We start from the raw sequence: 12,201 nt of genomic DNA, 5'->3' as shown, positions 1-12,201 counted from the left end.
TATAGAACTCTAGTGGACCCATTTTGTGTAGTGCTCGAGTGTTTCGGATCCATACCAAGTCAGATTAAATTATGGCATCGAAGCAATTCAGAGACCAGAGGCGAACTGCTAAATTTGTTACCAGTAGATTCGAAAAACGCCAACGGCCTTGCCTCAGTGGTAAATCCGGTTCCCGTCAGATCACCGTAGTTAAGCGCTGTCGGACTCGGCTAGCACTTGGATGGGTGACCATCCTGTCTGCCGAGCGCTGTTGGCAAGCGGGGTTCACTCAGCCCTTGTGAGGCAAACTGAGGAGCTACTTGGCTGAGAAGTAGCGGCTCCGGTCGCGGAAACTGACATACGGCAGGGAGAGCGGTGTGCTGACCGATTGCCGGACATTTGCCACGCCGGACATTTGCCACACTTGCCCCTACGCCAGGTAGCGATCCCTCAGGTAAGGGACGCCCTTCCTCGTTCTACTTCTGTCCGCTTTCAAACCACCGTCTCCACATCTTAATCGATACAACCAGTACGTAAGGGACCTTCTTCTTCGACATCTTGGCGAGATACAGAGTTTCTTTTCCGAAATCAAAATATTTATAACTTTTGGGAAACGTAAGCAATACCGACGATTATGTCAGTATAAATATAGATTCCTCAGTCTGTACGGTAGCTTCCTTTCACGCTTACTGATTGCGATAGAAACAGTCCATCGCCATGGGAGCAAAAGAAAGGAACGATGTAAAGAGAATGCGAATGTACGCTAATCATTTCTTTTTGATCACTGCATTTGGGCTACTTTAATTGCTACAACTGCATGCCCAAAACACGACAAGGAAAGAAGAAATGTGTATGTGAATGTTTGAAAAGAAGAACGCCATACTCTACATTAATTTACTCTCTAAAATGCGATATCCCTTATGGTGAAACATTAGTTAATGAAGTGCAGCGGGACAATGTTCAAAACATGACTGAAAATACTCGTACGTTCACTAAATAGAAATAAGAACATCTATGATTGACATGTCATCTAAAGTCGACGTACAATTTTAAATGTAAGAAATAAGCAAATGAAGTAATACACAGTGCTATGCTTGTAACGTACGTTGTTGTTCTACATTGTTCAGCTCTGGTATTTACAGGGTCACAGAGAAAGCATCCTAGGTTTTGGAGCGAAAGCCGTAATTGTAATGATCTGCACTACAACAGAAACAAGAAGCACAACGTAAGGAAAAATAATGTAATGTGTATTCCAGCTCACAAGCGACATTGAAGCAGATAGATCCTGTGACTTAGTACGGGCAGAGGTTACATTCGACAACCGGAATAAATTAATAACTGGCTCCCTTTACTGACCCCCCCGTCTCAGATGAAACAGTTGCTGAACAGATCAATGAAAACTTGAGTCTCATCACAAATAGGAACCCTATTCTACAATTATAGTTGACATTGACTTCAATCTACCTTCCGTATGTTGACAAAAATACATTATCAGACCCTATTGTAGGTAGAAAACAACTTCTGTAATTGTTCTAAATACTTTTTTTAAAATTGAACAATTAGTTCACGAGGCTATTCAAATTATAAATGGTTACGAAACACACTTGACCTCTTAGCCACAAATAATCCTGAGCATCACGACGGATACAGGGATTAGTGAACACAGTCGTAACGAGGCTCAACTCCGTAACAAAGAAATTCACCAAAACTAAACGCTAAATATACCTATTTATAAAAGCAGCTAAAAATTCGGTTTGACTTCTTTCTAAGAGACAGTCTCCAATCCTTCCAAACTATGTAAGTGAACACCATATGTGGCTTAAGTTCAGAGAAATAGTATCAACAGCACTCGAGAGATTCATACCGAATAAATTAATAAGAGACGGAACTGATCCCCCATGGTACACAAAACACCACAGAAAGCTGCTGCAGGAGCAACGAAAAAGGCACGTACAATTTAGAGGAACGCAAAATCTCCAATATTGGCGAAGTTTTACCGAGGCTCGAAATTTGGTTGGCATTTCAATGCGAGATGCATTTAATAGTTTCCACAACGAAAGTCTCTCTAGAAATGTGGCGAAAAATCCAGAGATTCTGGTCCTATGTTAAGTAAACCAGCGGAAAGGCTCAATAAGTACCTTTACTGCGCGACGGTAATGTTACTGATGAAGTGGAGTTACTAAATGCAGTTTTCCGAAATTCCTTCAGCGAAGAAGACGAAGTAAATACTCCAGAATTCGAAATGAGAACAGCTGCAAACATAATATAGAAGTAGATATGCCTTGTGTTGCGAAGCAAATCAAATTACACTATCAAACAACTGATGTTGCAGAGGTGCCTGAACTGTCAGTGACAGAGGAAATCATCAAATATCTTTTCAAAAAGTCCCTAATGTATGCGAAAAGTAGGTGTAATACGTTTCTGATGTTCTTCAATAACAATTAATTTTCAGTAGTAGCTCCTTGCCTAATTTCAGTTGCTTTTACTGGCCTGTTTAAAGATAACCAACAATTTAGTAAGGAATTTTAATTTTTAAAGGATTATATCTAAATGTACTTAAATACAGAATTACCCCAGGTGGTAACCAATCCACTCGTCGACAGACGACAACTGGGTTTTCGGATTCTGGGGAACCCGGGCCATCACGATCAGAGTTCTCAAGCAAACTTCGTCCCAAGGTTCCCATGTACATTGGTACCTTTAACATTCAGACCCTAATTCAACCTGGAAAATTACACAACTTAGTAACAGAGCTAGACCAACAAAAAATTAAGATCTTAGCGTTACAAGAAACTAGATTCACGGATGAAAATACAATAGACTGTGGAAACTATCGCATCTTCAAGAGCAAGACTGACAAACGAATTGCCAATGGTACGCCACTCCTGGGCATGGCATTTGCGGTGCACAGAAATATATTAGGCTCAATTAGAGAGGTCTCTTCCATAAATAATCGCTTCATGACCATGCGTATCCAGTGCGCCAACAAGAAATACACATTGATAAATGTTCATGCACCCACAAACATAGACAACAAAAAACGCCAACTACAAACTGAAAAATTCTAGACTAAACTTGAAGATGTCATGGCCAAAATTCCCCGGGATGATATCAAAATCTTAATGGGAGATTTCAATGCACAAATTGGCAGAGAGAAAGAACACCAAAAAACTGTAGGAAAATATCCAGCACACAGATTCACCAACAGAAACGGACTGAGATTTATTGAACTATGCCAACAAAGTAATCTAAAAATAATGTCTACATCTTTGAGAAAAAAACCTAGAAAACAAAAGACCTGGAGGTCCCCCATACAAGAGATCGGCGAATATCAGATTGACCACATTGCCATCTCCTATTTCGTACAGAAAGAGATCCATGATGTCCAAGTCCGCAGAGGGGCGAACATTGACTCAGACCACTACTTAACACGTATTAAAGTGAAATTCACCCCAAAAAAATTCTATCCGAAGAAAACACACATGATGAAATTTGACACACGAACAATCAAAGAAACCAATCTGAAGGAGGAGTGGGAAAAGGAACCAGCTGACTCTTGGGAAAAATTTCGAACAAAAATTACAAAGAAGGCAAAAGAACTGATCCCATTGAAAAAGAACACAAAACACCCCTGGTGGGACTCTGGATGTGAAAAAGCGCTGGAAGAAAGAAAGAAAGCCTTTCTGAAGTATAACAGTAAAAAATCCCCAGAAAATCTAGATCACTTCCACAACACCAGAAGACAAGTGGCAAAAACAATCAGACAAGTCAAGAGGAAGTACCTCAAGGAACAGTGTGAGTCTATTGAAGAAAATTTCCGTAACTATAATGTACGAGACTTCTATAAGACCTTTGCTGGGAGAATCAATGGATACGGCTCACGAAATCTATGTTTCAGAAAACCAGATAGAAAACTAGCGCTCACAAATCGGGAAAATTGTGAGGAGCCACAAGATACGTTTCCGGACTCCTCAATTGCCCTGAACCTTCTTCAAGATTCCCTCAAGAAACTGCTATCTGCACAAATCCAGAATCCCCACCACCTACACTAGAGGAGATCCAAAGACATATTCATAGACTGAAAAACAACAAGGCATCCGGAGAAGATAATATCACTGCAGAACTACTTAAAAATCTTGGACCAAATTCCCTCAAAGAACTCACTCAAATCATCACAGACATTTGGCAGACAGAAAAACTACCAGAAGATTGGAAATGCGCCCTAATTCATCCGCTGCATAAAAAGGGAGACATGGCAGATATAAACAACTATCGGGGAATCTCCCTTCTCCAAGTCACTTATAAAATCCTCTCAGCTTGTCTTCTTCAACGAACACAAGAACAACTCGAACACAGTATTGGTGAATACCAAGCTGGCTTTGGTCCTCACCGATCCTGTGCAGAACAAATTTTCAATTTGAAGACAACACTAAAATACAAAGCAGTCAGAAACAGTCCGATCATTTGTTCCTTTGTTGATTACGCAAAGGCTTATGATTCAATTGATAGGCAATCTCTCTTTATTATCCTTGAGGAGCTAGGACTCGATCCGAAAACCCTAAACCTTATCAAAGAAACGCTCACAAACACAACTTCTAAGATAAAATTCCTGGGTGAAATATCAGAGCCCTTCCTGATCAAAACCGGCGTCAGACAAGGTGACGGCTTGTCTCCACTCCTCTTCAACCTTGTCTTAGACAAAGTCATCCGAGAATGGGAAAAAGAACTGAAGAATCAAAATTACTGGAAGCCTATACAACTAGGAAGATCTAAAGATGGTATTAAAATTTCATGCTTGGCATTTGCAGATGACGTGGCCATTCTAGCAGAAAACGAGACCACAGCAATTAAACAGATAGACATTCTCAAAGAATGCGCCGAAAAAGTTGGGCTACAAATTTCCTTCCAAAAAACCAAATTCATCTGCTCAAAATTTGAAACTCAAAAACTGACTACAAAATATGGACAAATTGAGAGAGTTCCATTCTTTAAATACTTAGGCGAGGTCCTAGAACCCACAGGGGGAGAGAAAACTGCACAAAAAGTTCGACTGCAAAAACTGAAAAGAGCATACTGGAAAACCCACAACATCTACAATAAAAAGTGTCTCTCCATTCACTCAAAAATACGACACTACAATACAGTAATCAAGCCCGAAGCACTATATGCCAGCGAAACACTCACACTCCATAGAAAAGGCGACCTGGAAGGCATCCTGAAAGAGGAACGCAAAATTATCAGAAAGATTCTTGGCCCAAAAAGAACGGAAGATGGATACAGGTTACAGTCTCGGAAAACTACAGAAAAATTATCTAACCTCGCCGCAGACATCCGGAAAAGAAGACTAAAATTTTACGGTCATATCCACAGACTCCCAACACCCAGACTCTCCCACAAAATTTTAATATACATTGAAAAATTGAAAACCATACCCTGGATACAAGAAACCAAAACAGATCTACCAAATGCACAAATAAATTCTTCAGAAGTTATAAACAGAAATGTATACAGGCAAAAAATCAATAGTTGGAAAGTACAACCCGAGAATGAAGTTTGCAAGAGACAGGGGACAAAATGGACAGAGGAAAGAAAGAGAATTCATGGGGAAAGAATGAGAGAAGTTTGGAGAATTAAAAAATTGAATCGGAAAAGCTTTGCGTGATCCGTATGGGTCCAATCGCACATAATAATAATAATGTACTTAAATAGATTTACATCTATTATAAATGTTTGCAGCTAGACTTAAATAAAAAACATTTGAGATGCCAAAATTGTCAACCTTAGGATCAGATCAGCTTTGGGATGTCAATTTTAGGTCCAATTCAAAGGTTTAGTTCCCATTTTCTTTAACAAACCTTATACTATCAGTTTAACAAAGCATGATATTTTAGGTGATAGTTGCGACTCTGAAGCTTAAGAAAATAATTTTAGAACTCACAATTATTTAATAGTATGGCCATAATATTAGAAGGCAGAAAAAAGTTACCTTAACGTGACAACAATTGGAGCTCTTACTTAAAAAGGAAATTGCTATTGAAAAAAATTAAATGTAACTGTAAATTCTGGTTACAGGAGGATCATTTGAATGATGTTTAATGTTGGCTTCGTTAATTCACTGCTTCTTGATTACGCGCTAGTAAACCTAGCTAGTTACATCGTTAACCTATTTAGGGATACTTTTGTGAGGCTTGAAACACTCTTTATATTTTTCCAATAAAGGCTGATTCTCATTTCACTTTGCACAGGCTTTGGACTATCAAAATGATAAATGACCATTTACCATTTCGACGTGTTTAAAATCAGCCTAAACAGGCTGAACTAATGTACACTCTATTTACAATTACAACTTAATATTAGCGCCGATAATGCTGCTTCAATGTTTTAGTAATTTTAACTCAGTAATCTGCGAGGTCTCAGTGGTCCTCATAGTTTTTTAATACATTATTTTTAACGTATTTTAGTCCAGTTTCTGAATATGGGCAATGGCTTTCAAGCAAGGCCTAATGTTGCCAGTCTCTTCATAATTCTTTACGATTCTCTCTATCCTGTCGTTCAGCTTCAAGTACTTCTTCTTCCTCTTCTTACCTTCAAGATTCATTTTCAATTTCATTTACATGCAGTTTGTGAGCTCTGCTTCCTTTTTCAAGCACTCCACCAAATAGGTGATTCTAGGGTGAGGGTTTCCAATAATACTATTTATTTTGATGTGCCACCCGTCAACAGCATTCGTCGTTCGGTGCCTTTTTCCATAGCAGTTCCACATTTCTATTGGGATATCTTCATTGTCTAGCCAGTTGTCCACAAAGTAGTCAAAAAATTGAGCATTCCGTTATCAGGAGCTTCTGCATGAATCTCAATCCATCCATTGCTTACGTCCTCCTGTTTTACAAATGCCAGCGCTGCACACATGCTGACGTGAAGTCTTAAATCCTCGTTCTGGCGGTACTCCTCAGTTAGACCGAGAACTTGAATTCTCCTCCATAAACTCTTCTACATGTGGAAATAGCATCCATTTATTTCAATTGTGGGAAAAACTTGACGAATGGCCGATATCGCAGGTGCCTCAAAATCGACATTCACTTCTTTAGGACACCACTCAGGGACTGCCTGTTTTATCAGACGAAACAGACGAACGTATGTGTCTTTCTTCTTATTTGGGAGCAGTTCAAATACAATACGAAGAATGTTTGTTTCTTTAATCGGGCCTCCTAAGTCTACGTGTATGGTGTAGATTTGTTCGAACTGCTTGCTGCAGCTCTTAAATGTTCCATCCATAAAAAAAATGGGAACATGTTTTTAAACTTTATTTTCCCTTGCTTCCACTAAAAATCATTATTCTCTCCTGTAATCTATCGTCTTCTAGGAGAAAATCAGTGCCATCCCCCATTTTTAGTAGATCTTCATGAAGATCAATTTCATAAGAGTTCGTAGGCTCTTGTTGGTTCCCCCGCGCTTGACTCCGTCGACGACGCGTGGTTCTCTTCATAGATTATGAATTAGGCATCACTGTAACAAAGTCACAACCTTTATTATGAAGATTTCCCATTTCATCCGCGTAAATCTCCGATAACTGTGTAGTTTCTTCTTGGGACCTTCTCTTCGCCCTTTCCTCTCGCTTTCTCATTTCCAGAGCCACATCGTCAGGTGGTCCACAGAGATGTTCTGATACGTTCAATACTTCTCCGTTCTTCGAAAGCAGCTATCCCTTGCAATGATCCGCTTTTCGGCGTAACCATTGTAATGAGCAGAAGGCGTGCCCTTGTTCGTTGTAATAACTTCCATACTGATGGTCACGTTAGGAACTTCGAAAGCAAACTGAGTGTAAGGACTTTTGTTGCGACCAGTGTGCGGGTTTGGTAACCGTCCACGGGCATTCCAGGGGTTGGGCGGCGGGCGAGGAGGAGGAGGAGCAGGAGGCGGCAAGAGACCCGACTCTTCGGAGTAGGTAAAATCGTGGCAAATGTCCGGCGTGGCAAATGTCCGGTGTGGCAAATGTCCGGACACCGTGTTGACCACATGCCCCTCCATATCCGCATCCAGTGACGCCTATGGGCTGAGGATGACACGGCGGCCGTTCGGTAACGTTGGGCCTTCATGGCCTGTTCGGGAGGAGTTAAGTTTAAGATGCGAACAACACCCAGGTATTATTTAGATGCTCCGAGAACTTAAATGGGAGTCTCTGGAGGGAAGACAACGTTATTTTCGAAAAACACTACAGATAAAATTTAGAGAACCGGCATCTAAACTGACTGCAGAACGATTCTACTGCCGTCAACAAACATTTCGCGTAAGGACCACGAAGATAAGACAGGAGAGATTAGGGCCCATACGGGGGCATATAGACTGTCGTATTCCCCTCACACTATTTGTCAGTGGAACAGAAAAAGGAAATGACAAGCAGTAGTAAGTAGTACAGGGTATCCTCAGCCACGCGCCGTACGGTGGTTCGTGGAGTGTGTATGTAGATGTAGACGTAGATGCAGGTGCCGCCATTGGCCACAGGGGAGTGGACCAGGAGGAGGGACTGACTTCACAGGCAAATATTTGGTTCTATAATACATCCTTGAATTATAACTAAAGTCTGGCATTTGAATAATTAAGTACAGCCACAAACTAATAAATTATTTGAAGTGTAAGTGTAATGTCAACGTTTTCACTGGTGAAAAGGACGAGTTGTTCTTGGCCAAACGAAAGCAAAAACTAACAATACTTCACTTGCTCATTAATCTCGTCTCAGAGGCTTTTCTCGTAAAGCTAACAACTGAATCGCTTATTTATTAGCAGCTTATTACCTCAAACAAATGTTGCGCGAAATGCGTAATTGTAGTCCTTGAAAATGGTGCTGTATCTCCAAAACTTAATGAAAGGTTTCCTTGTGACGCACTCCATCTGTTCTGAACAGCAATGTCTTGCAGTATTTCGGAACTATGTACTGATGTACTCTTTCAGAATTTTATCGTGTTTTAATTCTTTTGTTTTGTGTGCTGACTGGTTCCATACCAAGTGGTTCAAATGGTCTCTCGAAACATGAGCTATATAAATAAAAATGTAAACATAATACGTTTGTTTGCGTGCCATCTCCCGCAGCAGCTGTTAACATTTGTTACTATAGGTTATCCGTCTCCAGCTGACTACAACCTAATTAAAAAGAATTACACCAGACGCGTTTCGTTTCTATTTATGAAGCATTCCGTAAATTGGATACATCCGTTTGTACATTTTTGATTGTTTTAGGTTAACAACAGCGTATTCTTTACAAAGCAGCTCTGCAAGTTAGTTACGGTGTTTCTTTACGTATTCTGCTCCTTCCCTCCTTGCTAGCAGCGGTTGGTGTCGAAAGGCTTTATTTCACATCTGCACTCGGTAGTATTTCCTGCGCTGCCCTATTTACAGTTCACTTTATTAAGTTGGTTTTTATTCCGCACTGTCACAGTGTTTATGTCTGTTAGTTTGTTTTCGCTCACGTTGTGAGTGTTGCCAACCTGGGAAACGATTTTCTGTGTGTGTGTGTGTGTGTGTGTGTGTGTGTGTGTGTGTGTGTGTGTGTGAGAGAGAGAGAGAGAGAGAGAGAGAGAGAGAGAGAGAAAGAGAAAGAGAGAAAGTGTTAGTGAAATAGTGGGAAATACGACTTCGAGTTCCGGTCCGGCACAAATTTTCACTGTCGTCCTTCCATTATACAGGTGACTGTTGTATTTCATGACGGCTGTAGTCGTTGCATGCTTGTCCCAAGAAACATTACATCGTGATTCGGAATAACACAGACACTGCTATATAGATAGTGATAGAACACGTTTCTTTAGAACACTGTCAGTTCCTATAACTCTTTCGTATTATGAAGCTGCAGACAGACATTCAGTAAAAATAAGCAACCAGTCTGCATAACTAATGGAATTAAAATATCATGTAGAAGGAATCAGGAGCTGTATCATAACGTGTAGGACAGTCAGAGCTGTGCTACAGAATTTAATTGTAGACAATACAACAAAGTGGTGAAGATTGTAATCGTACAGACTAAAAAAAGCATTACGCTTAGAGAATAGAAATCTCTCAGAACGTAATTAAAACTGTATGGTCAGCTGTCAGTCAGGTCAGTATGTGCGTGCTGAAGATATTACACCTCTCCTGATTGAGAATGAAATCGTTAATGACTGACCAGAGTGATGCAGAATATTTAATAATTATTTCCTGTCAGTAGTAAAAATGTAAATGTCGTGTGACTGTGCCTTCCCGTCGGGTAGACCGTTCGCCTGGTGCAGGTCTTTCGATTTGACGCCACTTCGGCGACTTGCGCGTCGATGAGGATGAAATGATGATGATTAGGACAACACAACACCGAGTCTCTGAGCGTAAAAAAAATCTCCGACCCAGCGGGGAATGGAACCCGGCCCCTTAAGAATGACATTCTGTAGCGCTGATCACTCAGCTACCGGGGGCGGACCTGCCGGTGTTGACGAAGCGAAATTAAAATTTTATTGGTACAGGTAAATATGCAGAACTATTAAAACTGGTTCTCTGAGACATCTACATAGATGGAAAAAAATCGCATCACTAAGATGGATTTACACTACTGGCCATTTAAATTGCTACACCACGAAGATAACGTGCTACAGACGCGAAATTTAACCGACAGGAAGAACATGCTGTGATATGCAAATGATTAGCTTTTCACAGCATTCACACAAGGTTGCACCCGGTGGCGACACCTAGAACGTGCTGACAGTTTCCAACTGATTTCTCACACACAAACAGCAGTTGACCGGCGTTGCCTGGTGAAACGTTGTTGTGATGCCTCGTGTAAGGAGGAGAAATACGTACCATCACGTTTCCGACTTTGATAAAGGTCGGATTGTAGCCTATCGCGATTGCGGTTTGTAGTATCGTGACATTGCTGCTCGCGTTGGTCGAGATCCAATGACTGTTAGCAGAATATGGAATCGGTGGGTTCAGGAGGGTAATACGGAACGCCGTGCTGGATCCCCAACGGCCTCGTATCACTAGCAGTCGAGATGACAGGCATCCGCATGGCTGTAACGGATCGTGCAGCCACGTCTCGATCCCTGAGTCAACAAATGGAGACGTTTTCAAGACAACAACCATCTGCACGAACAGTTCGACTACGTTTGCAGCAGCATGGACTATCAGCTCGGAGGCCATGGCTGCGGTTACCCTTGACGCTGCATCACAGACAGGAGCGCCTGCGATGGTGTACTCAACGACGAACCTGGTTGCACGAATGGCAAAACGTCATTTTTTCGGATGAATCCAGGTTCTGTTTACAGCATCATGATGGTCGTATCCGTGTTTGGCGACATCGCGGCGAACGCACATTTGAAGCGTGTATTCGTCATCGCCATACTGGCGTATCACCCGGCGTGATGGTATGGGGTGCCATTGGTTACACGTCCCGGTCACCTCTTGTTCGTATTGACGGCACTTTGAACAGTGGACGTTACATTTCAGATGTGTTACGACCCGTAGCTCTACCCTTCATTCGATGCATGCGAAATCCTACATTTCAGCAGGATAATGCATGACCGCATGTTGCAGGTCCTTTACGGGCCTTTCTGGATACAGAAAATGTTCAACTGCTGCCCTGGCCAGCACATTCTCCAGATCTCTCACCAATTGAAAATGTCTGGTCAATGGTGGCCGAGCAACTGGCTCGTCACATCACGCACACAGTTTTAATCTGCCAGGAAGTTCAATGCGACACCTGTTCTAGTTGACCGTTAAATACTTTACTCGGTTATTATTATTATTATTATTATTACAGAGGGCAGCCAGACCTCTGATCGAACACGCTGAGCTACCGTACCGGCAAAACGTGTGAGACACTTCACAATTTTGCGTGTCATTCTTGCCCAGAGGCTACGCTAATCTTCTCTCTAACGTTCCAATTTCAGTATACGTACTGGAGAAGCCAGTACGACCATTTGGCTATCCGTGCGTGACCCACGGCCAGACCCAACCTTTCATATTCGTCAACCATGTGTCTACATCGTGTACTCATACATCCATTATATATATATTTCCCGAACAAGGGCAATATTTTCCGTACTGCAGACACCTGGTGAGCGACTTTCAAGTAAATTATCTTCCCTGTACGGGATTATGCATGATGGATATAAGAGTACAGGTTGAAGACACATGGTTGACAACATACGGAAGTTTGGGTGTAGTCATGAGTCTTGCTCGTATAGCCAAAGGGTAATGAGACCTCTC

General features: G+C 41.5%; 1 protein-coding gene, 1 non-coding gene and 1 pseudogene across 2 annotated transcripts in view; 2 read left to right on the top strand and 1 right to left on the bottom strand.

The window, feature by feature from the left end:
* Positions 1–12,201, top strand: part of LOC124804668 (semaphorin-2A-like) — a 1,059,692-nt gene that overhangs the window by 270,826 nt on the left and 776,665 nt on the right. The window lies entirely within an intron of this gene.
* Positions 139–256, top strand: LOC124709398 (annotated as a pseudogene).
* LOC124709431 lies at positions 11,800–11,906 on the bottom strand. The gene has a single exon (XR_007005403.1). It is a non-coding gene; the product is annotated as a U6 spliceosomal RNA (small nuclear RNA).

Source organism: Schistocerca piceifrons, chromosome 7, assembly GCF_021461385.2.
Source record: "Schistocerca piceifrons isolate TAMUIC-IGC-003096 chromosome 7, iqSchPice1.1, whole genome shotgun sequence".
NCBI classification, from domain to species: domain Eukaryota; kingdom Metazoa; phylum Arthropoda; class Insecta; order Orthoptera; family Acrididae; genus Schistocerca; species Schistocerca piceifrons.
Note: the sequence above shows the minus strand (reverse complement) of the source record. Positions and strands in the feature narration are given on the sequence as shown.